The sequence below is a fragment of the Bos taurus genome, chromosome 19 (assembly GCF_002263795.3).
Source record: "Bos taurus isolate L1 Dominette 01449 registration number 42190680 breed Hereford chromosome 19, ARS-UCD2.0, whole genome shotgun sequence".
Classification (NCBI taxonomy): domain Eukaryota; kingdom Metazoa; phylum Chordata; class Mammalia; order Artiodactyla; family Bovidae; genus Bos; species Bos taurus.
Window position 1 is genome coordinate 9,887,023 of NC_037346.1, and position 26,201 is coordinate 9,913,223.

Consider the following 26,201-nt stretch of genomic DNA (forward strand, 5'->3'; position numbering starts at 1 on the left):
AGTAGAGCAAGGTCTGTTAAGTCCTCAAGGACAAAAAATGTGATGCAAAAATGTTGTATCTAGTCAAACTGTTCAGGTGAAAAGGCAACAGATGTTTTTAAACATGCAAAAACTCAGAAAATATAATTTGTGTAATGTCTTTTTGAGAAATTACTGGAGGACACACTGTAGCTAACCAAGTGTTGAAAATACAGTGAAAGACCTGATATGAACATTGAATCCATAGGATTTATGGGGGGCTTACTATCCACCAGACCACCTGATCTGCCTCTTGAGAAATCTGTATGCAGGTCAGGAAGCAACAGTTAGAACCAGACATGGAACAACAGACTGGTTCCAAATAGGAAAAGGAGTACGTCAAGGCTGTATATTGTCACCCTGCTTACTTAACTTATATACAGAGTACATCATGAGAAATGCTGGGCTGGAAGAAACACAAGCTGGAATCAAGATTGTGGGAGAAATATCAATAACCTCAGATATGCAGATGACACCACCTTTATGGCAGAAAGTGAAGAGGAACTAAAAAGCCTCTTGATGAAAGTGAAAGTGGAGAGTGAAAAAGTTGGCTTAAAGCTCAATATTCAGAAAACGAAGATCATGGCATCCGGTTCCATCACTTCATGGGAAATAGATGGGGAAACAGTGGAAACTGTGTCAGACTTTATTTTTCTGGGCTCCAAAATCACTGCAGATGGTGACTGCAGCCATGAAATTAAAAGACACTTACTCCTTGGAAAGAAAGTTATGACCAACCTAGATAGCATATTGAAAAGCAGAGACATCACTTTGCCAACAAAGGTTCGTCTAGTCAAGGCTATGGTTTTTCCTGTGGTCATGTATGGATGTGAGAGTTGGACTGTGAAGAAGGCTGAGCGCCGAAGAATTGATGCTTTTGAACTGTGGTGTTGGAGAAGACTCTTGAGAGTCCCTTGGACTGCAAGGAGATCCAACCAGTCCATTGTGAAGGAGATCAGCCCTGGGATTCCTTTGGAAGGAATGATGCTAAAGCTGAAACTCCAGTACTTTGGCCACCTCATGCAAAGAGTTGACTCATTGGAAAGGACTCTGATGCTGGGAGGGATTGGGGGCAGGAGGAGAAGGGGACGACAGAGGATGAGATGGATGGATGGCATCACCGACTCGATGGACATGAATCTGGGTGAACTCCGGGAGTTGGTGATGGACAGGGAGGCCTGGCGTGCTGCGATTCATGGGGTCACAAAGAGTCGGACATGACTGAGCGACTGAACTGAACTGAACTATCCTAGGACAGAATTTATGTATTATAATCACTGATACTGTAGATATTATATGGCTCAAAAGAACTGGCAGGATGCTCGAGGGAGTTGAAAGTGATAAAACTACAGAGAATGTCCTCTCACATAATCTAAAAACCAAGTTAATAAGAAAAGACGAGGGATCTAAACAGTGGGAAGCTGAACATAGAAGAGCACCATAAGAAAATCCCAGGGTGCTGTTTGTACAAGACTATAGTGCCCAGGGTGTTTTCCAGGAAAGAAAAACAGGAGCTGGTTTGCTTGAACATATGGAAAATATCATTGAATCATGTGCCAGAGTGGTGTTGGAGCATTTGGGAAAAAAATACTATTGGTAGGTATGTTGAAAAGAAAGCAAATGGGAAAAAAAAATTAAGCAGTTATTAACTCTAGGGTGAAAAAGTTGTACAAGAAAGGAATTATGGTCTTAGTATATGCTTCAGAAATTCACACTATTTGCATATCTGAAATTTTAAAAAACTTACTGATTTAACCAAATATCAGCGGAGAGGGGAGTTGTGTGTCTGAGGAGAGAAAGTAAATCTTCATTATGAAGAAAAGATATAGATAATTGATAAGTCAAGAACTAATACCTCTTCTACCATGGGAAGAATATATCTGCTATCTAGTATTGATAAATTAAGAAATATCAGTATAAACATTTTTTAGAAATATGGAAACAGGAGAATGACTAGGCTGGTAGTCCTGTAGCATAGAAGACAATGGGTAAGGGTTTTCTGTCTTTCATCTTGACTCTTTTTCGTTCAATTTTACTTTAAAAAGTTTATATATGATTACAATATTTTATTTAAAATTAAAGTAGTGCTCGCTTCGGCAGCACATATACTAAAATTGGAATGATACAGAGAAGATTAGCATGGCCCCTGCGCAAGGATGACACGCAAATTCGTGAAGCGTTCCATGTTTTTTTACTATTTGGTACAGGACCTGAAGTGTTTAGTGTTTAGTCTTATTGGATTACATTTCAAGATTAAACCAATCTAAACTATATGTTTTTTGAAACTGGGTTCATATTTAATTAAGGGGTGGGTGAGGGAGGCTTTGTTCATTTATAATATTGGGGGTTGTATGAATGTGAAGCAAACTTTTTTGTATGCAAATTGAAAATAAGACAATATTTAAGCAGGCTTAATTGTTATCTTCACCTAGTCCAAGTGGGTTGAGCAGTCACCACACACATTAAACTGTAAATAAAAGCCACCTTTTGTTGAAATTTTGCTCCAATAAAACATCACAGCCTGAAAAAAAAAAATAAATACAATAAAATTAAAGTAATTTAGACTTCCCCGGTGGCTCAGATGGTAAAGCATGTGCCTACAATGCAGGAGACCTGGGTTCGATCCCTGGGTTGGGAAGATCTCCTGGAGAAGGAAATGGCAACCCACTCCAGTGTCCTTGCCTGGAAAATCCCATGGACAGAGGAGCCTGGTATGCTACAATCCATGGGGTCGCAAAGAGTCAGACATGACTGAGCGACTTCATTTCACTTCACTTCTAAAGTAATTTAACAAATAATGGATCATATATCTTTGCACAGTATACACAAAAAGGGATGTAATAATATTCTTTGAAGCATTGTTTATGGTATTAAAAATTATAAATAATCCTCGATACAGTCTGTAGCAGCTTAAAATAATTTTTCTATTTGTGTGTGTTCACTGGCATGGAAAATTCTGTAAAACATATTGCTAAGGGAAAAATACATTTTGTACTAGTACATATATAGTTTCATTTATATTACAATAAATTCAAAACAAAGCTATATTTTTCTATTTGTCAACATTTAGAAAAAAATCTAGAAGGATATAGCAAACTGATTACTTTTACCTTTAATTTTACTTTAAATACGTAAGTATTCTTTGATTTTTTTTTTTTTAAACAAGAATGTGGTATGTGTTACATTTCAATTAAATGAATAAAGATATAAGCTATATTCATGAAAAAATTAGATTAAGGGACTGGAATTCAGAAAATATGTTTATTATAGTCACCATGTTGTTGATAAGCTATATAACTTTTAGCAAATTATCTTATATCTCTATTTATTTATTTATGGCTGTGCTAGGTCTTCATTGCTGTGTGGGCTTTTTTCTAGCAGCAGAGAGCGGAGGCTACCCTCTCGTTGCGGTGGCTTCTCTTGTTGTGGAGCATGGGTTCTGGGGCTTGTGGGCTTCAGTAGTTGAAGTCCATGGGCTCAGGAGTCGTGGCCCCTGGGCTCTAGAGTTCAGGCTTGATAGTTGTGATGCGTGGGCTTAGCTCCTCTGTGGCATGTGGACTCTGTCCAGATCAGGGATTCAACCTGTGTCTCCTGCATTGGCAAGAGCCACCAGGGAAGCTATCTCTGTTTTCTTAATAGAATCTTACTATTATCATGTGTTCCTGGGATAAACAGTTAACTATTAGAGGTTTATAATATAGCTTTCAAGACTTTACAACTGGATTTTAAATGTGGCTCTACTGTTAAGCTCTCTAATCATCAGTTTCTTCAGTTAGGAATTTCAGAAGCACCTTGTTTCACAGTGTTATTGTGAGAATTAAACAAAGTAAAAGATGTAAAGAATTTAGTACATTAGCTGGTAAGTAGTAAGAGCTCAAAAGATTGTAGCTACTTTTATCATTTTTTTGTGAAAAATAGATATTTTGTTATGTCAATATTGCATTCAAAATGTAGATGTCATAGCTTATGACCTAAAGTAATATCTAGAAATAGTGATGTGTAATGTTAAAATCATTAAATAGGGTTCTATTTCTGGTTATGTTTCAAAGAATAATTGTGTTTCATTTTAGTAAAGTCCCTGGTCTTTAATAAAACAAAGATCATGGCATCTGGTCCCATCACTTCATGGCGAATGGATGAGGCAAAAGTGGAAACAGTGACAGATTTTATTTTCTTTAGCTCCAAAATCTCTGCAGACAGTGACTGAAGCCATGAAATTAAAAGATGCTTGCTCCTTAGAAGAAAAGCTTTGACAAACCTAGACAGCATACTATAAAGAAGAAACATCACTTTGCCGACAAAGGTCCACATAGTCAAAGCTATGGTTTTTCCGATAGTCATGTACAGATGTGAGAGTTGGACCGTAAGGGAGGCTGAGTGCCGAAGAACTGATACTTTCAAACAGTGGGGCTGGAGAAGACTCTTGAAAATCCCTTGGACTGCATGGAGATAGAACCAGTCAGTCCTGAAGAAAATCACTGGAAGGACTGATGCTGAAGCTGAAGCTCCAATAGTTTGGCCACCTGATACCAAGAGCCAACTTGGAAAGAGTTGGACTTTCCAACTGTTTTCCAAGAGTTGGACTCTTGAAAAGAGTCATTGGAAAAAGACCCTGATACTGGGAAAGGTTGAGGGCAGGAGGAGAGGGGGGTTGGCGACAGAAGATGAGATGGTTGGATGGCATCATGGACATGAATCTGAGTAAACTCTGAGAGATAGTGGAAGACAGGGAAGCCTGGCGTGCTGCAGTTCATGGGGTCTCAAAGAGTCAGACACAATTTAGCTATTGAACAACAGCTCAAATTTTCTTTAATTTGAGCAAACTCTGGGAGGTAGTGGAGGACAGAGGAGCCTGGCATGCCGTGTGCAGTCCATGAGGTCACATAGAGTAGGACGTGATTGAACAACTGAACAACAATAAATATATATAGTTGGATATATAATATTTTTTTAGTTTCAGGTATACTACAGAGATTTGACATTTGCATGCCTTATGAAATGATCATCACATTAAGTGTAGTACCTTAATCTGTCCCTATACAAAGTTATTATGATACTGTTGAACCATATTCCTTATTTTTGTATTACATCACCATGGCTTATTTATAACTGAAGGATTTTTTTTTTACCCATTTATCCCCTCCATCTATCTTTTTACCCAGCCCCAACCTTCTCCTCCCCTCTGGTAACCACCTATTTGTTCTCTGTATCAATGAATCTGTTTTCTTTTTTTTAGATTGCACATATAAGTGAAATCATACAGTATTCCTGTTTGACTTCTTTCCTTAGCATAATACCCTCTACATCCATTTATGTTGCAGAGGCAAAATTTTATTTTTTTTATGGCTAAGTAATACTATTCCATTGTATTAATACACTACATCTTCTTTATCTGTTCATCTTTTGACTGACTCTTGGGTTGTTTCCATGTCTTGGTACTATAAAAAATGCTGCAGTGAATTTTGGAGTGTATGTGTCTCTTCAAATTAGTACTTTTTAAAGCTATGTACCAAGAAGTGAAATTGTTGGGTCATATGGCAGTTCTACATTTAACTTTTTGAGGAACCATCATACAGTATTCCATAGTGGTTGTACCATTTTTACAGTCCCACCAACAGTACACAAGGATTTCCTTTTCTCCACATCCTCACCAACACTTGTCATTTGTGGTCTTGTTGATGATAGCCATTCTGACAGGTGTGAGATGGTATCTTTTTGTGGTTTTGATGTATATATCCTTGATTACTGGTGATGTTGAACATCTTTCCATGTGTCTATTGGCTATCAATCTGTCTTTTTGGGGGAAATGTTGATTCAGGCCCTTTGCCCATTATAATGTCTAGTCACGTGGTTTGTTTTTTTTTTGATGTTGAGTTGTTTGGGTGCTTTGTGTACAGTAAGTCCCCTTCATGCAGACCTTTGGGTTATGAACTTTCAAAGACTGGAACGTGGTCATCAGCAACTTAGTGATCCTCAGTGAGAAGCTGGAGCTAAATCTGCAAAAGCTGGATCTTCAAAGACTCATTGAACTCCTTGCTCTGCATCCTAAGGAGCTTACTAATGAAGACCTGATTGAATTGGAGGCCCAGGGAAAGGATGAAGAGAGACAAGAAGAAGAAGTAGCTGAAAAACTGAAGAGACTTCACAATGCAGGAAATGACAAGGGGTTTTTCTTTATATGAGGAGGCACTGTTAGTTTTGGGGGCACAGGACCCAAACGTAGGATGGTACACGAAGTAGCAGCCATTCAGAATGTAGTTCAGTGCTACCGTGTCATCTATGACAAGAAAAAAGGAGCTTCTATCCAGACATTATTGGACCATTTTTTCAAGAGGGTAGATAAAGTTGAATCCAGCGAGGAACCAGAACCTGTGCCATCAGCATCAGGCATAAGTGAACTTGCAGCTTGCCCTCTATCTCCTCTATGTTGCCAGTCCTTCAGCTCTGCTATCTCCCACCTCCTCTCCCTCCGCCAGTCAGTAACTCTTCTTTCCTGTTCACTTGATGCCAGCCCCTGTATGCTGGTTGTTGTACTGTATTACTGTATGTTTTGAGATACTGTAAGATTAAAAATGTTTATTTTGTGTGCTTATTTTTATGTATTATTTGTGTGAAAAATATTTTAAGCCTATTATAGTAAGTTGTTATATGATCAGTTGTGTTGGTTGGATAGCTTGGTTGGATTTAGGAACAAATTTGACTTACAAACATCCTCTCAGAATGGAACTTGTTTGTATGTAGGGGACTTAACTATATTTTGGATATTAACCCTTTATTGAATATATCATTAGCAAATATCTTTTCCCATTCAGAAGGCTGCCTTTTCATTTTGCATCCTTCACTGTACAGAAACTTTTTAGTTTGATATGATCCGATTTGTTTAATTTTGTTTTTGCTTCCCTTGCCTGAAGACATATCCAAAAAACTATTGTTGAGACCAACATCAAAGAGTGTACTGTCTATGTTTTCTTCTAGGAGTTTTTTGGTTTCAGATCTTATATTTATGTCTTTAATCCATTTTGAGTTTATATTTGTATATGTTTGAGGAAGTTGTTTGATTTGATTCTTTTTCATGTAGCTGTCCAATTTTCCCAGCATCATTTGTTGAACAAGGCTCCTTCTCCCCCATTGTATATTCTTGCCTTTTTTGTCATAGATTAACTGATTATATAAGTATAGGTTTATTTCTGGGCTCCTTATTCTGTCCTGTTGATCTGTGTGTCTGCTTATGTCAGCACCAAACTGTTTTAATTACTGTAGCTTTGTAGTGCAGCTTGAAATCAGGATGTGAGATGCCTCCAGTTCTCTTCTGCTTTCTTAAGGTTGCTTTGACTATTCAGGATCTTTTGTGTTTTCATAGAAATACTAGGATTCTTTGTTCTAGTTCTGTGAAGAATACCCTTAATAATTTCATAGGGTTATCATTGACTCTCTAGATTGCCTTGGGTGTTCAGTGGTCATTTCAACAATATTAATCCTTCCAATCCATGAGCACAGTGTGTCTTTCTATTGGTTGGTATTGTCTTCCGTTTCTTTTATCAATATCTTACAGTTCTCAGAGTACAAGTCTTTCTCCTCCTTGGTCAGATTTGGTCTCAGGTATTTTATTATTTTTGATGTGAGTCTGGCTTAAGGTTTATCAGTTTTTTTTTTTATCTTTTTAAAGAACCAGCTCTTAGTTTCATCAATCTTTTCTTAGTCTCTATTTACTACTGCTCTGATTTTATTATTTTTTAATGTAATTTTATTCCTTATGGCTGTGCTGGGTCTTTGTTGCTGCACGGGCTTTTCTCTAATTGTCCTGAGAGGAGTCTACTCCCTAGTCGTACAGGCTTCTCTTCGCAGTGGCTTCTCTTGTTGTAGGGCATGGGCTTCAGGTGTGAGGGCTTCCATAGTTGCAGCACACGGGCTTGGCAGTTGTGACTCCCAGGCTCTAGAACACAGACTCAGTAGTTGTGGTACATGGGCTTATTGCTTCACGGCATGTGGGATCTTCCCGGACCAGGGGATCAATTCCATGTCTCCTGCACTGGCAGGTGGATTCTTTACTGTTGAGCCACCAGGGAAACTCGCGCTGATCTTTATTATTTGTTTACTTTACTAACTTTGATTTTTCTTTGTTCTTCTTGTAGTTTCTTTAGATGTAAGTTTAGATTGCTTTTTTTGAGATTTTTTTATTTCCTGAGGTAGGCTTGTATCACTAGACTTCCTCCTTAGAACTGCTTTTGCTGCATCCCGTAGATTTTGAATTGCTGTGTGTCCATTTTCTTTTGTTTCCAGGTATTTAGTAGCATGTTGTTTAGATTCTACATACTTGTTTTTCTTGCAGTTTTTTTCCTTATAGTTGATTTCTAGTTTCCTAGTGTGGTCATAAAAAACTTGATATGATTTCACTTTTCTTAAATTTATTGAGATGTTTTATGGCCTATAATGTGGTCTGTTCTGGAGAATATTTCATGTACATTTGAAAATAATAGGTATTCTGCCCATTTTGTCCTGTGTATGTCTACTAACTTCTAATAGGTATAGTAGATCTGATGTGTCATTTAAGGCCAGTGTTTCTTTATTGTTTTTCCTTCTGGATGATCTGTCCATTGATATAAGTGGGGTATTAAAGTTCTATACTATTATTGTATTGTTCTCAGTTTCTCCCTATATTTTGTTAGTATTTGCTTTATGTATTTAGGTGCTTCTATGTTGGATGCATATATATTTACAGTTGCTATATTGTCTTGTTGGATTGATCACCTTATCATTGTGTAATGTTCTTTGTCTTTGTGACAGCTTTCTTTTAAAGTCTACTTTTTTAATATTGATTTTGCTATTCCATCTTTCTTTTTGTTTTCATTCACCTGGAATAATTTTTTTCCCCTCACCTACATTCTTTGTGGTTTTATTTATTTTAAAGAAATAATTATTAATGTTCAAAATGAATTTAACTTCAAGGATATTCATTAGAACATAAATGAAAAATCTTCCCATGATGTTTAGTCTCCCATAATTTTTCTATTAGTTTACTGTATCTGTTTTGTTTTATTTTACATTTAGATGCTAATTCATTAGGATTTTATGTGAGATATGTAATACAAAGGGATTTCCCCTGTTGAATAGTTCTGCTTTCCCAGCTGACATAAAATATCTTCTGTCTCACTAGCTAAAGTCCCTTTCCTACAGATACCTCTTGAGTGCCCTGGAGAGAGTGAGGTAAGCTCACCAACCTGGGCTCTTCTTCTGCAAGGTACAGCTACCGTCATAGCCTGTGTAGAGATAGCAGGGAGTGTGCAACACCCAGAAATGCTCAGAGGCCATCAGTGCGTAGCAGGAACCCCGCCTCATAATAACCAGGCAGTGTGGGAGCCTCGAGGCACTGATACTGACCACAGGGTGAGGGCTGAGGACACCAGCCTGCTCAGGGAGGAGAAGCCTACTACCTTCAGCTGGTCCAGATTCTCCTGCCGCTTGCACACCTGGCTGTCTGAGTAGCTGTTCTCTGTCACAGGGTCTTTAGCTTGCTCTTCTTCTCTGCCTGCTCCCATAGGCAGTACCCTTTGTTTCTGTTCTGCCAGGATGAGAAGTAGGAGTACCGCAAAGTGAATGCTGACAGGATCACCTCCTTGGTAAACGGGACTGGTGTCACTGTGTTCACTTAGTGCAGCGTCCACGCCTGGCTTCAGGGAGACATCTGTTGGAGAGGGAGAAGCCCGCTGGGAGGGCTTCTGAGGCTTTGCTGGGAGTGATAAACTTACGGGGCTCTGTGCCCAGCCCTTGTCGGACCCCCAGGCTAACTGCGCTTCAGCCAGGCGCCACATCTCTCTCCAGCCTCTTTCAGTTAACAGGCTCTCAGGGGACAGACAGCCTCTTTCCAGTGTGCTTAGAGGAGAAACTATAAGAAAGAAGTGAGCCAATAAATTTGCATGCCCCAGATCCTGGGGGGTGTAAAATCATCCGTGGAAATGCCACTGTTATCTACCAGGCCTGTCAGGGGACATGGTGTTCTCATCGCCAGCATCTGCAGCAGACGTGTTTGCTTCTCTCTCGCTGACTAACGCTTTGATGGCCAGACTGCCTTCTGGAGTACTTCCAGTTTCTGACTGGTGGCTTCTGGGCTGGCCCTGGGTACAGTTTACCCTACGAGGCCGCCCAGTTCAACTTGCAGGAGTCTGGCTTGGCCATTGGGTTTTCACTTGAGGTTGTTGATGACCGTGCAGCTTCTTCCCTGTCTGCTTTACTCAACCCCCCTGAGGCCTTTCTGGTATCCTTTCTCCTGGTGCGGCTATGGCTGACCAGCCTCCCTCTTCTCAGTGAGGTGGGAGATGGAAGGCATGACCGTCAGCCTGAGTAGTCCGTGCCGATCCCCCAGCCTTGTGGAGCTTTCATTGGTGAATTGTTCACCACTGGGGAAAGACTATTTAGTGGGGCATCCAGATATACTTCTGAACAGTTTTTAATAACTGGATCAGACATTTTGAGTCCTTGCTCTGCCCTTGGAATAATTCACAGCCACATAACAAATCACCATCTTGGGCATCCGACTCTGGCCCTTGCCTCACTGATCCCATAGCAGGGCAGGACTGCCCTGAGGGGAGGATGCAAGGCTGCAGGGCTGTAGGACGCGGGCGACGGGTACACGGCTCCCACGGCTCCCACGGCGTGGCAAGGTGGCAGCACCCAGCTGCCTGCCGCCAGGGCATCCAGCCCTAGACCTGTCTATGTGTGTCTTTAGAAATGAGTCTCTTGTAAGCCGCACATATATATGAGTCTTGTTTTGTTATCCATTCATCCACCCTGTGTCTTTTGATTGGAGCATGTAGTCTATTTATACTTAAAATAATTCTTGATAGGTATGTACTTATTGCCATTTCATTGATTGTTTTCTTGTTTTTGTAGCTCTTTGTTCCTTTCTTCTTTGCTCTCTTCTGTGATTTGATGGCTATCTTTAGTGTTATGTTTGGATTCCTTTTTCTTTTTTGTATATGTGTCTTTTGTAGGTTTTTGGTTTGTGGTTACTGTGAAGTTCATATATAACAGTGTATGTCTGTGTTTATAAAGGTCAACTTAAAATAATCAATTGTAATATATATATACACTTACATATATATATCAATTTAAAATAATCATTCATTTTTTGAATGTGATGAGGGGAGTAAAAATGTAGGGTGGTTAGACTGCATTTGAACTTGAGATCATCACCTTAAAATAGTCATTCATATTTATGAATGATTTTTACTCCCTTCACCACATTTAATGCTTTTAATGCCATATTTCACATCTTATTGTTTTGTATATCCCTTAACTACTTGTAGATATAGCTGGTTTTATACTTCTGTCTTTTAACCTTCCTACTAGCTGTATAAGTGACTGATCTTCTACCTTTACTGTACATTTGCCTTTACCAGTGAGATTTTTCTCTTCATAATTTTGATATATCTAGTTGTGACCTTTTCTTTCCTGCTTACAGAAGTCTCTCAAACATTTCTTTTAAAGCTAGTTTAATGGTGCTAAACTCTTTTAGCTTTCGTTTGTAAAACTTTTTTATCTCTGCTTCAAATCTGAATGATAATCTTGTCAGGTGTATTCTTGGTTGTTATATTTTCTCTTTTATCACTTTGAATATATCATGTCATTGCCTTCTGGCCTGCAAAGTGTCATTTAAAAAGTCAGCTGATAGTCTTATGGGAATTTCTTATACCTCACTAGTTGCTTTTCTCTTGCTTTTCTCTCTAATTTTTGCCATTTTCATTATAATGTGTCTTAGTATAAATCCCTTTGGGTTCATCTTGTTTGAACCTGGATATCTTTTTCCTGTCCCAGGTTAGGGAAGTTTTAAGCTCTTATTTCTCCAAATAATTTGTCTTCCCCTCTTTCTTTTCCTTCTGGGACCTTTGTAATATGAATGTTAGTAAGCTTAATGTTTTATCAGAGGTCTCTTATAGACTATCCTGCCTTTTTTTAAATTACTTTTTCTTTTTTCTATTCAGTTTGGGTGATTTCTGTAATCCATTTTCCAGATTGCTGATCCATTCCTCTGTATAATCTAATCTACCATTGATTACTTACGGTGTATTTTAAAATTTCAGTTACTGTGTTCTTTTGCTCTGTTTAGCCCTTCTAACTGTTTAAATTCTCACTGTTTTCATTCTTCCACATTTGGTGAGTATCCTTATGGTCATTCCCTTGAATTCTTTATTGGATAGATTGCTTATCTCCACATTTAAATCTTTTTCTGAGGTTTTTGTCTTATTCCATTGTTTAAAACATATTTCTCTGTCTTCTCATATTGCCCAAATACCTGTTTATTTCTTTCTGTTAGATTGGTCAATGGTGTTTCCTGATCTCGGAAAAATGGCATTTTTTAGGAGACCCCACAGCACACTCTCCTCTGGCTACTAGAGTTATATGCTCTAGCTGTGCTCCCTGTGTGGGCTGCATGGGCCCTTATGCTGGGATGAGCTGACTGCTGTGGGGCACTGGTAGGAAGGGCTGGCCTCTAGCCCGGTTGGTGTGAGGCTGTGCCTTGTGCAGTGGCTGTGGGCCAGGCCCACTGGGAGGGCAGGTTGCCTGTTCAACCCAGGAGGTGCATGGGGCTGCTGCTGACCTCCTGATTGATGAGCCTGGGGCCCTGCTTGGCTGTCTGCATAGCCTGAGGGGTTTGGGAGTACCTGCTTTCTTGGTGATTCAGTGGTAAAGAATCCACCTGCCAGTGCAGGAGACACGGGTTCAATTCCTCATCCAGGAAGATCCCAAATGCTGTGGAGCAACTAAGCATGTGCACCACAGCTACTGAACTTGTGCCCTAGAGCCCATGCTTGACAACAAGAGAAGCCATGCAATGAGAAGCCCACACACCCACAACAAGAGAGGAGCCCCTGCTTGCCGCAACTAGAGAAAAGCCTACGCAGCAACTAAGACACAGCACGGCCAAAAATAAATAAATAAAATTATATTTTTAAAAAATGCAACAAGCCAGTCTGAGAGTGACAAACTTAGAAAATAAAAATACTGGTTCAATTTTCAGTCTAGTTCAGTCGCTCAGTCACGTCCAACTCTTTGCAACCCCATGAACTGCAGCACATCAGGCCTCCCTGTCCATCACCAACTCCTGGAGTTCACTCAGACTCAAGTCCATCGAGTCAGTGATGCCATCCAGCCATCTCATCCTCTGTCGTCCCCTTCTCCTCCTGCCCTCAATCCCTCCCAGCATCAGAGTCTTTTCCAGTGAGTCAACTCTTCGCATTAGGTGGCCAAAGTACTGGAGTTTCAGTTTTAGCATCTTTCCTTCCAAAGAAATCCCAGGGCTGATCTCCTTCAGAATGGACTGGTTGTATCTCCTTGCAGTCCAAGGGACTCTCAAGAGTCTTCTCCAGCCAGTCAGAATGGCTGTGATCCAAAAGTCTACAAGCAATAAATGCTGGAGAGGGTGTGGAGAAAAGGGAACCCTCTTACACTGTTGGTGGGAATGCAAACTAGTACAGCCACTATGGAGAACAGTGTGGAGATTCCTTAGAAAACTGGAAATAGAACTGCCTTATGATCCAGCAATCCCACTTCTGGGCATACACACTGAGGAAACCAGAAGGGAAAGAGACACGTGTACCCCAATGTTCATCGCAGCACTGTTTATAATAGCCAGGCATGGAAGCAACCTAGATGTCCATCAGCAGATGAATGGATAAGAAAGCTATGGTACATATACACAATGGAGTATTCCTCAGCCATTAAAAAGAATACATTTGAATCAGTTCTAATGAGGTGGATGAAACTGGAGCCTCTTACACAGAGTGAAGTAAGCCAGAAAGAAAAACACCAATACAGTATACTAACACATATATATGGAATTTAGAAAGATGGCAACAATAACCCTGTATACGAGACAGCAAAAGAGACACTGATGTATAAAACAGTCTTATGGACTCTGTGGGAGAGGGAGAGGGTGGGAAGATTTGGGAGAATGGCATTGAAACATGTATAATATCATGTATGAAATGAGTCGCCAGTCCAGGTTCGATGCACGATACTGGATGCTTGGGGCTGGTGCACTGGGACGACCCAGAGGGATGGTATGGGGAGGGAGGAAGGAGGCGGGTTCAGGATGGGGAACACATGTATACCTGTGGCGGATTCATTTCGATATTTGGCAAAACCAATACAATATTGTAAAGTTTAAAAATAAGATGAAATTAAAAAACAAAAAAGAGTCTTCTCCAGCACCACAATTTAAAAGCATCAATTCTTCAGCGCTCAGCTTTCTTCACAGTCCAACTCTCACATCCATATGTGACCACTGGAAAAACCATAGCCTTGACTAGACAAAGTAATGTCTAGTGTTGGCAAAGTAATGTCTCTGCTTTTCAATATGCTATCTAGGTTGGTCATAACTTTTCTTCTAAGGGGTAAGCATTTTTAATTTCATGGCTGCAGTCTTTAGCTCCTATTAAAAAGCCATACATGTTTTAAATTTTTGAATATATTGTCTTTTAGTGAAAGGGGGCTAAAGACACCTATAAATGAAGTGTCAGCATAAACCAGTTATTTGAGTTGACAGCAAAAGTGTAAATATGACCATAGTTCCTGTATGCCAGTAGTTATCACTTACTAATACTAGCCCAAGTTTCATAGCCTACATGTAAGAATTCAACATCATGTTTTGTGGAATACTCTTGTAAAATGTATTGATTTTCTCCATTCTTGGAACATTCATTATGAAAAGTTAGGGAATGGCTTAAACATATATAAATCAGGAAGACAGAAGCTTATTTATTCAGTATTTATTCAGCAAATAGTGTTGATCACTGTGTGCCAGGCACAGATGTGGGCATTAGATATCAATGACAAAAAGTAGACCAAAACACCTGTCGTCTGCTCAGTGCTCTGTGGTGATCTAAATGGGGAGGAAATCCAAAAAAGAGTGGATGTATGTATACATATGGCTGATTCACTTTGCTATATAGTAGAAACTAACACAACATTGTAAAGCAGTTACACTCCAACAAAAATAAATTGCAAAATCTGCAGTCTAGTGGGAAGAAGAATAAAGTCTAAAATAAATGATAAACATAATAAATAACAAACATATACGGTATACTAAAAATTGATAAAGTCTATGCAAAAAGAAGAAAAGACTTACAACATGGTAAAAGGAATTCCAAATGCAGGAAGAAGAGAAGGAACCATCAAATGAGATTGAAAAGACAGAATCCTGTGAGTAACATGTAGGAGAGTGTGATGTTCTGGAAACCTAGAAAAGGAAGTGTATCAAAGCAGAGGGAATAGTCAGCAGTCAGATGCGTCTAAAGTGTGTCAGACCTGAGACTAGACTGTAGGAGTTAGCCCCTAGAAGGTACACTGGTGATGTGGACAAGTTTCAGTAACTTGTACAGTTTAATTCCTTTTGGTCGTAAGAGTAGTGACAAAAGAGTTACTGCTGAGCCGCCTTCGCTTTGTGGTCTTACGACACTGGTGCTGGTTTGATCTTTGGTGACTGTGTAACGCCTAGACTGCTGTTCACAGAAAGCTTAGGGTACTCTCGGCTGTGCTGGAATATCAACCTGTTCAGAGTGAACGGATGATTGTTAGAATTATAATACTGATAGCAACAGTAGGGAATGAAATTTCTGTTGTAAGTACTTCAAACCCAGAACTTCAGGAGCTAGTCATTTGGTAGTTAACATTATTTATATTCAGAAAAGCTCACTAAGAGAATCTGTGATGTGTGGGCATTATAATCAGCTGACTCCAGGTGGTATTCCTAGAGGTTGTTATAGAAAGGAAGAAAATAACTTAAAGAGGAAAAAAATCAATCCTGATTTTAACTCCATTTGGGCCACTAAGAAAAAGAATACCAAGTCTGGTAGAGAATTTGCCTTCTTTATTTTAATTTAATGTCTTATTATAGATTTAGAATACATATGATTAACCTGGGGGAGGGGAATGATCAGAAATTTCACGTTTACCTGTTATCACCCTAGCAAGGGCCTATTGAGTAGACAGCATCATGATATGTGGGCTGAGATGAGGCTGCTCTAGACACATCTCTCTTAGAGTTAACTGATGGAAACTTCCACCTTCCAGAATTTTCATTACCTTAGGAACGCTCTGCCAAGACTGCTGAAACACAGCTGTGGGTGCTTTGCCGACGCCCACGTTGCCAATGTCAGGAAGGATGTACTTTTAAACCTCTAATTTATCTAATAATGTCTTTAGTGATTTGTGTAGGTTTGGCATTGTGAGGAAAATGCTTCCTGACTTGGTTTGTAGCAAGAATTCAGAGTGCAGTCTTAAAATGTGTATTGTCTTATTATGCAAGTAGAAGATACTAACAAGACAACTCAGGGAAAAGATCCGATTAAAATACTATCCTGTCCATCTAACAAAACTTATCCACCCAAATATTTGAAAATAAATGAAAATTAAATATTTTATGCTAGAATAATCTTCTTTGGCTATTGGTTCATACTTTATACCAAGATGGCAATATACAGTCCTAAAAGAGAGCCAGCTTTCATATTCAGTTCCAATCTGACTTCTTTCCTTTTCTCTAGTGAAAAAATTGGACTGGATTCATGTCAGCCTATAAAGTGGAGAAAGAATAATAAGCTCTTGTAAATAAACATTTTTAAAGAGGTAGGAAAAGTACTCTTTTGTTTTCAATATAAAGCTAGCCGCAGCTACTGAGCTTGTTCACAGTAAGTACTGCAGCCTGCACACCCTAGAGCCCATGCTCTGCAACAAGAGAAGCCGCGCAGTGCGCAGCTGGCACACTGCAGCTGGAGAAAGCCCTTGTGCAACAACGAAGACCCAAGGCAGTGAAATATAAAACTTCATAACCAGTTGGTAACTATTATTTCATATGATGTTTATGGAATAGGCATGTCTCTTTAAGAAAACAATATGTAAAATCTGAGGGATTCTTCCCTTAACTGGTAGACTCACTGCAAGGATTGATTGCATTTATCAAAATAAATATACATTCAGCTTTTACCAAGACACCTGGTACATATAGGAGAGTATCCCCATATTGCTTACAAAAGTAATACATAGAATTTATTTCCATTCTGCTTGGTGTATGTATGTAAAAACATTTGTTTGGATCTGAAGTGTGTTGATTTATACCTTTAAATTGTCTTTGTTTTATCTTTGAAATTCAAAACCTTATTGGAATAGAATTATAGAATTAAAATTTTAAACCTGGAAGAGACTTCACAGTCATTTTGTTTCAGTGTCTTAATTTTTCTATTGAGGAGCTAAAATCCAGAGAATTTAAGCATCTTTTCTCAGGTTACCCAGCTAGAACTAGAACCAAGCTTTCTAACTCCTCGTATTTCTGCTAAAACCTCTCTCCAACAAATGAAAGTGAAAGTTGCTCAGTCATGTCTGACTCTTTGCGACCCCACGGACTATATAGTCCTTGGAATTCTCCAGTCCAGAATACTGAGTGAATAGCAATTAAAGGACAAATTGACAGAAATTTTAGGTCTTGCTTGTGTGCAACTGTTTATGTCCAGGCTTCAAAGTCAGTAGTGATCCCTAATTATTCTTCATCTTTTAAAAAAATTCCTGCAAGCACTTTAGGTGAAAGGAATGCTCTGGATTCTTCTGTGACTTGGTCCTGCAATGAAATCTAAGGAAATCATTGCTCATCTAGAGCATAAGAAATGAGCATGCTCAGAACAGACGTTTTGCTTCTCTGTGCTCCACTGATTATGATAGTGATTTGAGTAGTTCCCATAATGATTGTCTTGCTTCTCAGGTAGCTCAGTGGTAAAGAATCTGCCTACCGATACAGGAGACACAGGAGATGTGTGTTTGATTCCCTGGGTCGGGAAGATCCCCTGCAGAAGGAAATGGCGACCCACTTTGATATTCTTGCCTAAAAATCCTGTGGACAGAGGAGCCTGGTGGGCTATAATCCATAGCGTCACAAAGAGTCAGACACGACTGAGCTACTGAGCATGCACACATGATGGTTATCTTCGTCTATTTGGGCTGCTTTAACAAATTACTGTAGACTGGAGGGCCTATAAGCAACAAAAATTTATTTCTTACATTTCTGGAGGCTGGGAAATTCAGGATCAAAGCATGGGCAGATTCAATGTCTAGTGAGGGCATGCTTTCTGGCGTGGAGATAACTGTATTTTCCTTGTGTCCTCACCCGGTGGAAGGGGCAAGGGAGCTCTCTAGAATTTCTTTTTTATAAGGGCACTAATCTTATTTACAAGGGATCCATCCTCATCACTTAATTCCGTCCCAAAGGTTCCACCTCCAAATACCATTACTTTGGGAATTAGAATTTCAGCATATGAATTTAGGGTGGGGAGACAAACTTTTAATCCATAACAATACTTAACATCTGCCTCATCCATAAATACTGCTCCCAGATATTCTGTATAGCTTTTTAAAAGACCAATTTGGGGAAAGGCTGATTAAAATAAAATAGTATAAACATTGATAAGTACTGAACTGTTGAAGGTCAGTAAATACAGTTGTATTTTTATAGTTCAAAATCTTATACCAAGCATGTTTGGGGCTGTGGTTATTTCTGAAATCGAATTGAGGTGTTAACATTGACCTACTCAGATAGTCTGAGGATGAAGATGATACTAGCCAATATGAGCAACAGGGAAAACTGAATCTATGTTTTATTTTTGTGTGTCTGAAGAAAGTGAAAGTGAGAGAGAACAGCACTGACACATGTATATTATCACATGTGAAACAGATCGCCAGTCCAGGTTCGATGCATGAGACAAGGTGCTCAGGGCTGGTGCACTGGGATGACCCTGAGGGAGGTGGGAGGGGGATTCAGGATGGGGAACACATGTAGACCTGTGGCGGATTCGTGTCAATGTATGGCAAAACCCACTACAATATTGTAAAGTAATTAGCCTCCAATTAAAATAAATTTTAAAAAGTATTATCATCTTTTAAAAAAAAAAGAAAGTGAAAGTGGGTAGCCTTTCCCTTCTCCAGGGGATCTTCCCAATCCAGGGATTGAACCCAAGTCTCCCGCATTGCAGGCAGATTCTTTACCAGCTGAGCCACAAGGGAAGCCCAAGAATACTGGAGTGGGTAGCCTATCCCTTCTCCAGTGGATCTGTCTTCTCGACCCAGGAATGGAACTGGGGTCTCCTGAATTGCAGGCACATTCTTTACCAACTGAGCTATTTAAAGCAAGACCCCGTGCTTTGTTTACAGAGTTCAGTTTATGAAACTTAATAGACTTGGATTTCTGCTTCACAATATATAGTGTTGAAAAAGTCAGTATACAGAGAAATCCAAATATGCATTCATGTATTGATTGACAGATAACTTCAATGAAGTGAAACTTTTTTCTTCTTCTTTTTTTTGCCTATCCACATAATCTGCAGATCCTAGTTCCCTGACCAGGGATTGAAACCAGGCCCTCAACTCTGCCCTTAACAGTGAGAGCATGAGGTCCCCTGGACCTCTAGGGAATTCCCATGAACTGGAATTACGTATGTGATTAAGCTTAAAAATTAACCAGACCCCTAATTAATGATATGTCAACATTGTTCAAAAAGTGATTATGCATATATCTTGTATATGATTTAGACATAAAATAGGATTTTATTTTTATCTATGAATATATAAAGTTTGTACTTTGATTCTCAGAACAAGAAAGTAACATATTGAAATGTATGAAAACATATTTCCTTTGTTTGCATGATGTGAATTGAGATAGAAATTGTAAGCACTTCAGAAATATCTGTTAATATAAGTAGATAGCAAAAGAGAGGACTTCCCTGGTGGTCCAGTGGTTAAGAATCCACCTTGCGATGCAAGGGACACAGGTTCAATCCCTGGTTGGAGAACTAAGAGCCCACGTTCTATGGAGCAGCTAAACCCATGCACCACAACTAGAGAGTCCACACACCACAGTGAAAGATCCTGCAAGCTGAAACCAAGACCTGACACACTCAAATTAATTAATTTTTTAAATAGCAAAAGAATGTTCTTTGACTGGATCTGAAGGGCCTTAAGATTAATTTGATTTTAAAAGAGCCAGTCCCCCAAAATGACACACACTGCAAAAATTAAAAATTTTCTAACAATACTCTTCTTCAGCAATGTTCTCAACATGATAACATTTGAAACCCCAGTTCCCCAGATTGCCTTGATTATTGGCCTTCCTCTGTTATTTGTTATATAATACATTTGCCAAACTTTCAAATTCTAAAGCCTTCTGTGTTGGGTTCTTTCAAATATTGTATGAGGAAACATTGGTTTGCTATGTTATTATCATATTAGTTGCTCTTGGTAGTTCTCTTAAAGATGACAGGCTTTAATGATAAACTTTTATTTGAGTTGATCAAATTTTCTCTGATGTGACTATGTTTTAAAATATATTTGCAATTCTGAAATTTCAGAAATAATCACTTTCATTTCAGAATCAAAACCATAAGAACTTATTCATGCTAAGTGTTACAGCTTTTTGACATGTCGGAATAGCTGATGTGGGTGAGGTGTCTAGCTTGATGTTTTATGTCTAGGTATTAGTCAGCTAATCTTCTTCCCTACTTCACTGAAAATATTTTCATTCTGTCTGACAAAAAGTAAAAAATTGCATTAACTGTGTCTAAAAATGTATTGCAGGTGACACATAAATGAGACTAATGGTTCTTGCCTTATTCTGTGAAGTTTTCACATTCTTAGCTTTAGTGAACCAAGATCCAGATAGTTTAATAACTATAAAAAAAGATATCCTTTTAGGGTGAACTCTAGGAAGTGATTGCAAGCAAGATTTTCAGATTTTTTAAAACATAAATTTTAAAATAGCCAAGGGACCAAGTAAATGTTATAAATATCTAAGAGTCCATTTAGGCAAAATATCTAAATGTGTCCAGGTAATTAAACTAAAGCATGGTGAAAGGTAAAGACAAGCAATGCTGACAAAGAGTTTAGATCTATGAAGGAAGATTTTGACTCATCAAGAAAAATCAGATAAGCATGAAAGGATAATTGGTAATACTGTTTATAAAGTATGTGTGTTTCAGGGAAAGTCATCAATTTATTTCATAATTGTTAAAACGCAGTAACTTTCAATTTTTTTCATCATAATCAGGATTTGGTATATACTTCCCTAATATGTATCTGGAATACTTAGCCTTACCTCCTGTACCTTATTCTATTTCCTTTTTTTTAAAAAAATGTGGCTCACAATTCGTAAGTTGATATAATTACCCACTAATGGATCATAATCTACAATTTGAAAAATACTGATGAATGATAAACAAAATTTTCAAAGTTTTCTTGGAGACTTAGGATGTGAACTTTGCCAAATTGTTTATTTCTAAGCCACTCACTTTCTTGGTCCCACCTAAACCTTGTTATAAAAATTGCACCAGCTCCAAAATCATGCATGCAAGTATCTTGTTCTCAGACTACAGCTTTCTTTCCTTTTAGATTATGTATCCAAGTATTCCCACTACAATTCTTTAATTGCATTTGGACCACACTGATCTACAACTCATATCTGTTCTTTCTTTCTTAGCCAACTTAGAGTCCATGGTCTAACATTGTAATCATATCCTTTAAAAGTTGCTCAACTTCCGTATCTCTGCTTAATAGTACTCACCTTGCAAAACTTCAATCTTGATGAACTAGAGTTGTTTTTACCCACACATGTTATATATGGCACATGAAAACAGGTAGAGAAATTACCTATTCTATGATTATAGAAGCAGAAGGACTGATTTAATTTTAAAAAGTGTCTCAAACTTCAAACAGTCTCTTCGCACTGTTGAATGATATTTCACATTTGCTTTCTCTTCCTCCCTTCTCCCCACATGCTTTCTGCTGTCACCACTCAGTTGATGATCTAACCTAGTGGTTCTCGGAATGTGGTTTCCAGACGAGCAGCATAAGCATCAGCTGGGAACATGCTGCTGCTGTTTAGTCACCAAGCCGCGTCCGACTCTGTGACCCCATAAACAGCAGCACACCGGGCTTCCCTGTCTGTCACCATCTCCCAGAGCTTGCTCAAACTCATGTCCATTGAGTCGGTGATGCCATCCAACCACCTCATCCTCTGTTCTCCCTTTCTTCTCCTGCCTTCAGTCTTTCCCAGCATCAGGATCTTTCCCAATGAGTAGGCTCTTCTCATCTGTGGCCAAGTATTGGAGCTTTAGCATCAGTCCTTCTGGTGAATAATCAGGGTTGATTTCCTTTAGGATTGACTGCTTTGATCTCCTTGCTGTCCTAGGGACTCTCAGAGAGTCTTCTCCAGCACCACAACATGTTAGAAAAGAAAATCCTCAAGCCCTGCTCCAGGCCTCCTGAGTCAGCAACTGAGGATGGGGCCCAAAAATCTGTATTTTAACAAGCCCTGGAGGTGATTCTGATCCATGCAACAGTTTGAGAACTACCAATCTAGCCTCATACTTTGTTGAGAAACCATCCTCTAGAATGTAAGCTCCAAAGCTAGGGAGTTCTGTCTTTTTTGGTTGTGTATACCTGAGCACGAACAGTGCCTTCCACACTGTAAGCCTCAATAAGTTATGGTGGAATCAAGCCATTAGATGGGGATTCTCTTATTTTCCTACTAAGAAATGTGGAAATCTACCTGCATCTGTATCCATTTTCTTCTTTCCTTTTCCCACTAAGGAAATATGCCACATCCTATCAGGTCAGGGTTTCCATGTCTGGATTGCACCTCATCCATTCTTGCCTTCTCGAGAGCTTTGCTCCTATGGTCATGCCCTCTCTCCCACCGTATCTCAGTCTTTCATTTTGGATGACTTCATTTAGTATGCGGTCATATTCCAAAGCATTCTAAAACAGCAGACTTCCCCTGGCCCGGGTCCCCTTTAAGTTACCACCCCATTCCCTCCATTGTCACACCTCCTTGCCCCTCCTTTACGAACCCATTCTAATCTGATTTTCACTTGCACTGTTCAGTGGTTGTTAACAAAGTTAGTGATTTTTCCAAATGTCTTTACTGAGATGTAATTCACATACCATGAAAGTTACTAATTTAAAGTATACGATTCAGTGGTTTTAGTATGTTCAGAATAGTTTAACCATCACACTTATCTAAGATTTTGAATATTAAGACTGTATTTATGTATTTGAATAAATATTTTTTCAGATGTTCTAAAACCATAGAGTGATGGTTAAACCATTGTGAATATACTGAAGCCACTATTTGGCTGCGTTGAGTCGATCCTAGTTGCGGTGCGCCGGGTCTCTAGTGCACTCGGGCTCAGTAGTCGCAACACACAGACTTAATTGCACTGCAGCATGTATATTGTAGCTCCCTGACCCGGGATTGAATCTTAGTTCTGCATTGGAAGGCTACTACCATTCTTAACCACTGGACCACCAGGGAAGTCCCTAGAACATTTTTATCACCCCCAAAAGAAACCCCCTACCCATTCGCAGTAGCTCTTGTCTCACCTCGTCCTCAGCCCTAGGCTGCTGCTGCTGCTAAGTTGCTTCAGTTGTGTCCGAATCTGTGTGACCTCATAGATGGCATACCACCAGGCTCCTCCGTGCCTGGGATGCTCCAGGCAAGAACACTGGAGTAGATTGCCATTTCCTTCTCCAGTACATGAAAGTGAAAGTGAAGTCGCTCAGTCGTGTCCAACCCTCAGCGACCCCATGGACTGCAGCCTTCCAAGCTTCTCCATTCATGGGATTTTCCAGGCAAGAGTACACCACCACTCTACTATTTCTAGATTCATCATTTCTGAACTTTTCATATAATGGAATATTATAATATGTGGTTTTGTGACCAGGTTCTGTCATTTCCTGTAATGTTTTCAAGTTTCATCTACATTGTATTAATACTATGCATACATTAATACTTCATTCTTTTCTAGCTGATAAATATACTACCTATTTTATTTATCCATGATCAGTTGATGAGCATTTGGTTGTTTATGCTTTTTGGCTATTATGAATAATACTGTTGTGAGCATTCATGTACAAGCTTTGTGTGGATGTGTATTTTCATTTCTTTTGGGGTATTTTTTGGGGAGTAATATTTATTTATTTATTTATTTGGCTGCACTGGTGGGTCTTAGTTGGAGCACATGGGATCTCTGTTCTTCGTTATGGCGTGCAGAATCTTTAGTATGGCATGTGAGATCTAGTTCCCTAACCAGGTATCATGGAGAAGGCAATGGCACCCCACTCTAGTACTCTTGCCTGGAAAATCCCATGGGTGGAGGAGCCTGGTGGGCTGCAATCCATGGGGTTGCAAAGAGTCGGACACGACTGAGTGACTTCACTTTCACTTTTCACTTTCCTGCATTGGAGAAGGAAATGGCAAACCACTCCAGCGTTCTTGCCTGGAGAATCCCAGGGACAGGGGAGCCTGGTGGGCTGCTGTCTGTGGGGTCGCAGAGTCGGACACAACTGAAGTGACTTAGCAGCAACCAGGTATCAAACCTGGGCCCCCTGCACTGGGAGCATGGAATCTTAGCCACTGGACCAGGGCCTTATTTTCATTCCTTTCGAATATATACCTATGAATGGAATTGCTGGTCCATTTAGTAACTTTATGTTTAACATTTTAAGGACTGACAAAAGCACCTGCATCATTTTACATTCCTACCAGAAATATATGAGAGTTCCCGATTTTTCCACATAGTTGTCAATACTTGTTTCATTACCTGCCTTTTTAATGATAGTCATCATGTGGGTTTGAAATGGTATCTCACAGTGGTTATTTTTCTGTGTTTATTAACCTTTAGTGATAGGTTTTATTTTTAAGCTTTTTATTTTGTATTGGGGTATAGGAGAGTGAAAACCTTGGCTTAAAGCTCAACATTCAGAAAACGAAGATCATGGCATCTGGTCCCATCACTTCATGGGAAATAGATGAGGAAACAGTGGAAACAGTGTCAGGCTTTATATTTTTGGGCTCCAAAATCACTGCAGATGGTGACTGCAGCCATGAAATTGAAAGACGCTTACTCCTTGGAAGAAAAGTTATGACCAACCTAGATAGCATATTGAAAAGCAGAAACATTACTTTGCCAACAAAGGTCCGTCTAGTCAAGGCTATGGTTTTTCCAGTGGTCATGTATGGATGTGAGAGTTGGACTGTGAAGAAAGCTGAGCACCGAAGAATTGATGCTTTTGAACTGTGGTGTTGGAGAAGACTCTTCACAGTCCTTTGGACTGCAAAGAGATCCAACCAGTCCATTCTGAAGGAGATCAGCCCTGGGATTTCTTTGGAAGGAATGATGCTAAAGCTGAAACTCCAGTACTTTGGCCACCTCATGCTAAGAGTTGACTCATTGGAAGAGACTCTGATGCTGGGAGGGACTGGGGGCAGGAGGAGAAGGGGATGACAGAGGATGAGATGGCTGGATGGCATCACCGACTCGATGGACGTGAGTCTGAGTGAACTCCGGGAGTTGGTGATGGACCGGGAGGCCTGGCATTCTGCACTTTATGGGGTCACAAAGAGTTAGATACAACTGAGCGACTGAACTGAACTGAACTGATAGCCGATTAACAACGTTGTGATAGTTTCAGGTGAACAGTGAAGGGACTCAGTCACACATATACATGTATCCATTCTCCCCAAGCCCCCCTCCCATCCAGTCTGGCACATAACATTGAGCAGAGTCCTGTACAATAGGTTTTTGTTGGTTCTCCATTTTAATATAGCAGTGTGTACAAGACCTTTATAAAGTCCCTAACTATCCCTTCCCCTTGGCAACCATAAGTTTGTTTTCTAAGTCTGTAAGTCTCTTTCTGCTTTGTACGTAAGCTCATTTTTATATTTTCTCTTCAGATTCCACCTATAAGGGATGTCATATGATGTTTCTCCTTCCCTGACTTACTTTGCCTCAGTATGGCACTTTCTGAGTCCATCCATGTTGCTACAAATGGCATTATTTCATTCTTTTTAATGGCTGAGTAATCTTCCATTGTACCACATTTTTATCCATTCCTCTGTTGATGGATATTTAGTTTTCTTCTATGTCTTGGCTATTGTAAACAATATTGCAGTGAATCCAGTGTTCATTGTGGTTTTGATTAGCATTTCCCTAACAACTAATGAAGGTGAGCATCTTTTCATGTGTTTATTGGCCATTTGTATATCTTCTTTGGAGAAGTACTATTCAGGTCCTTTGCCCATTTTAAAACAGCATTGTCTTTTTTATTATTAAGTTAAAAGAGTTCTTTATATATTTTGAATGCCAGCTCCTCTT

At 39.4% G+C, this 26,201-nt stretch overlaps 1 protein-coding gene and 1 non-coding gene across 3 annotated transcripts in view; both read left to right on the top strand.

Annotated features, from left to right (window-relative positions):
- Positions 1-26,201, top strand: part of PPM1E (protein phosphatase, Mg2+/Mn2+ dependent 1E) — a 220,161-nt gene that overhangs the window by 166,913 nt on the left and 27,047 nt on the right. The window lies entirely within an intron of this gene.
- On the top strand, positions 2,103-2,209 carry LOC112442872 (U6 spliceosomal RNA). Its single transcript, XR_003031157.1, has one exon. It is a non-coding gene; the product is annotated as a U6 spliceosomal RNA (small nuclear RNA).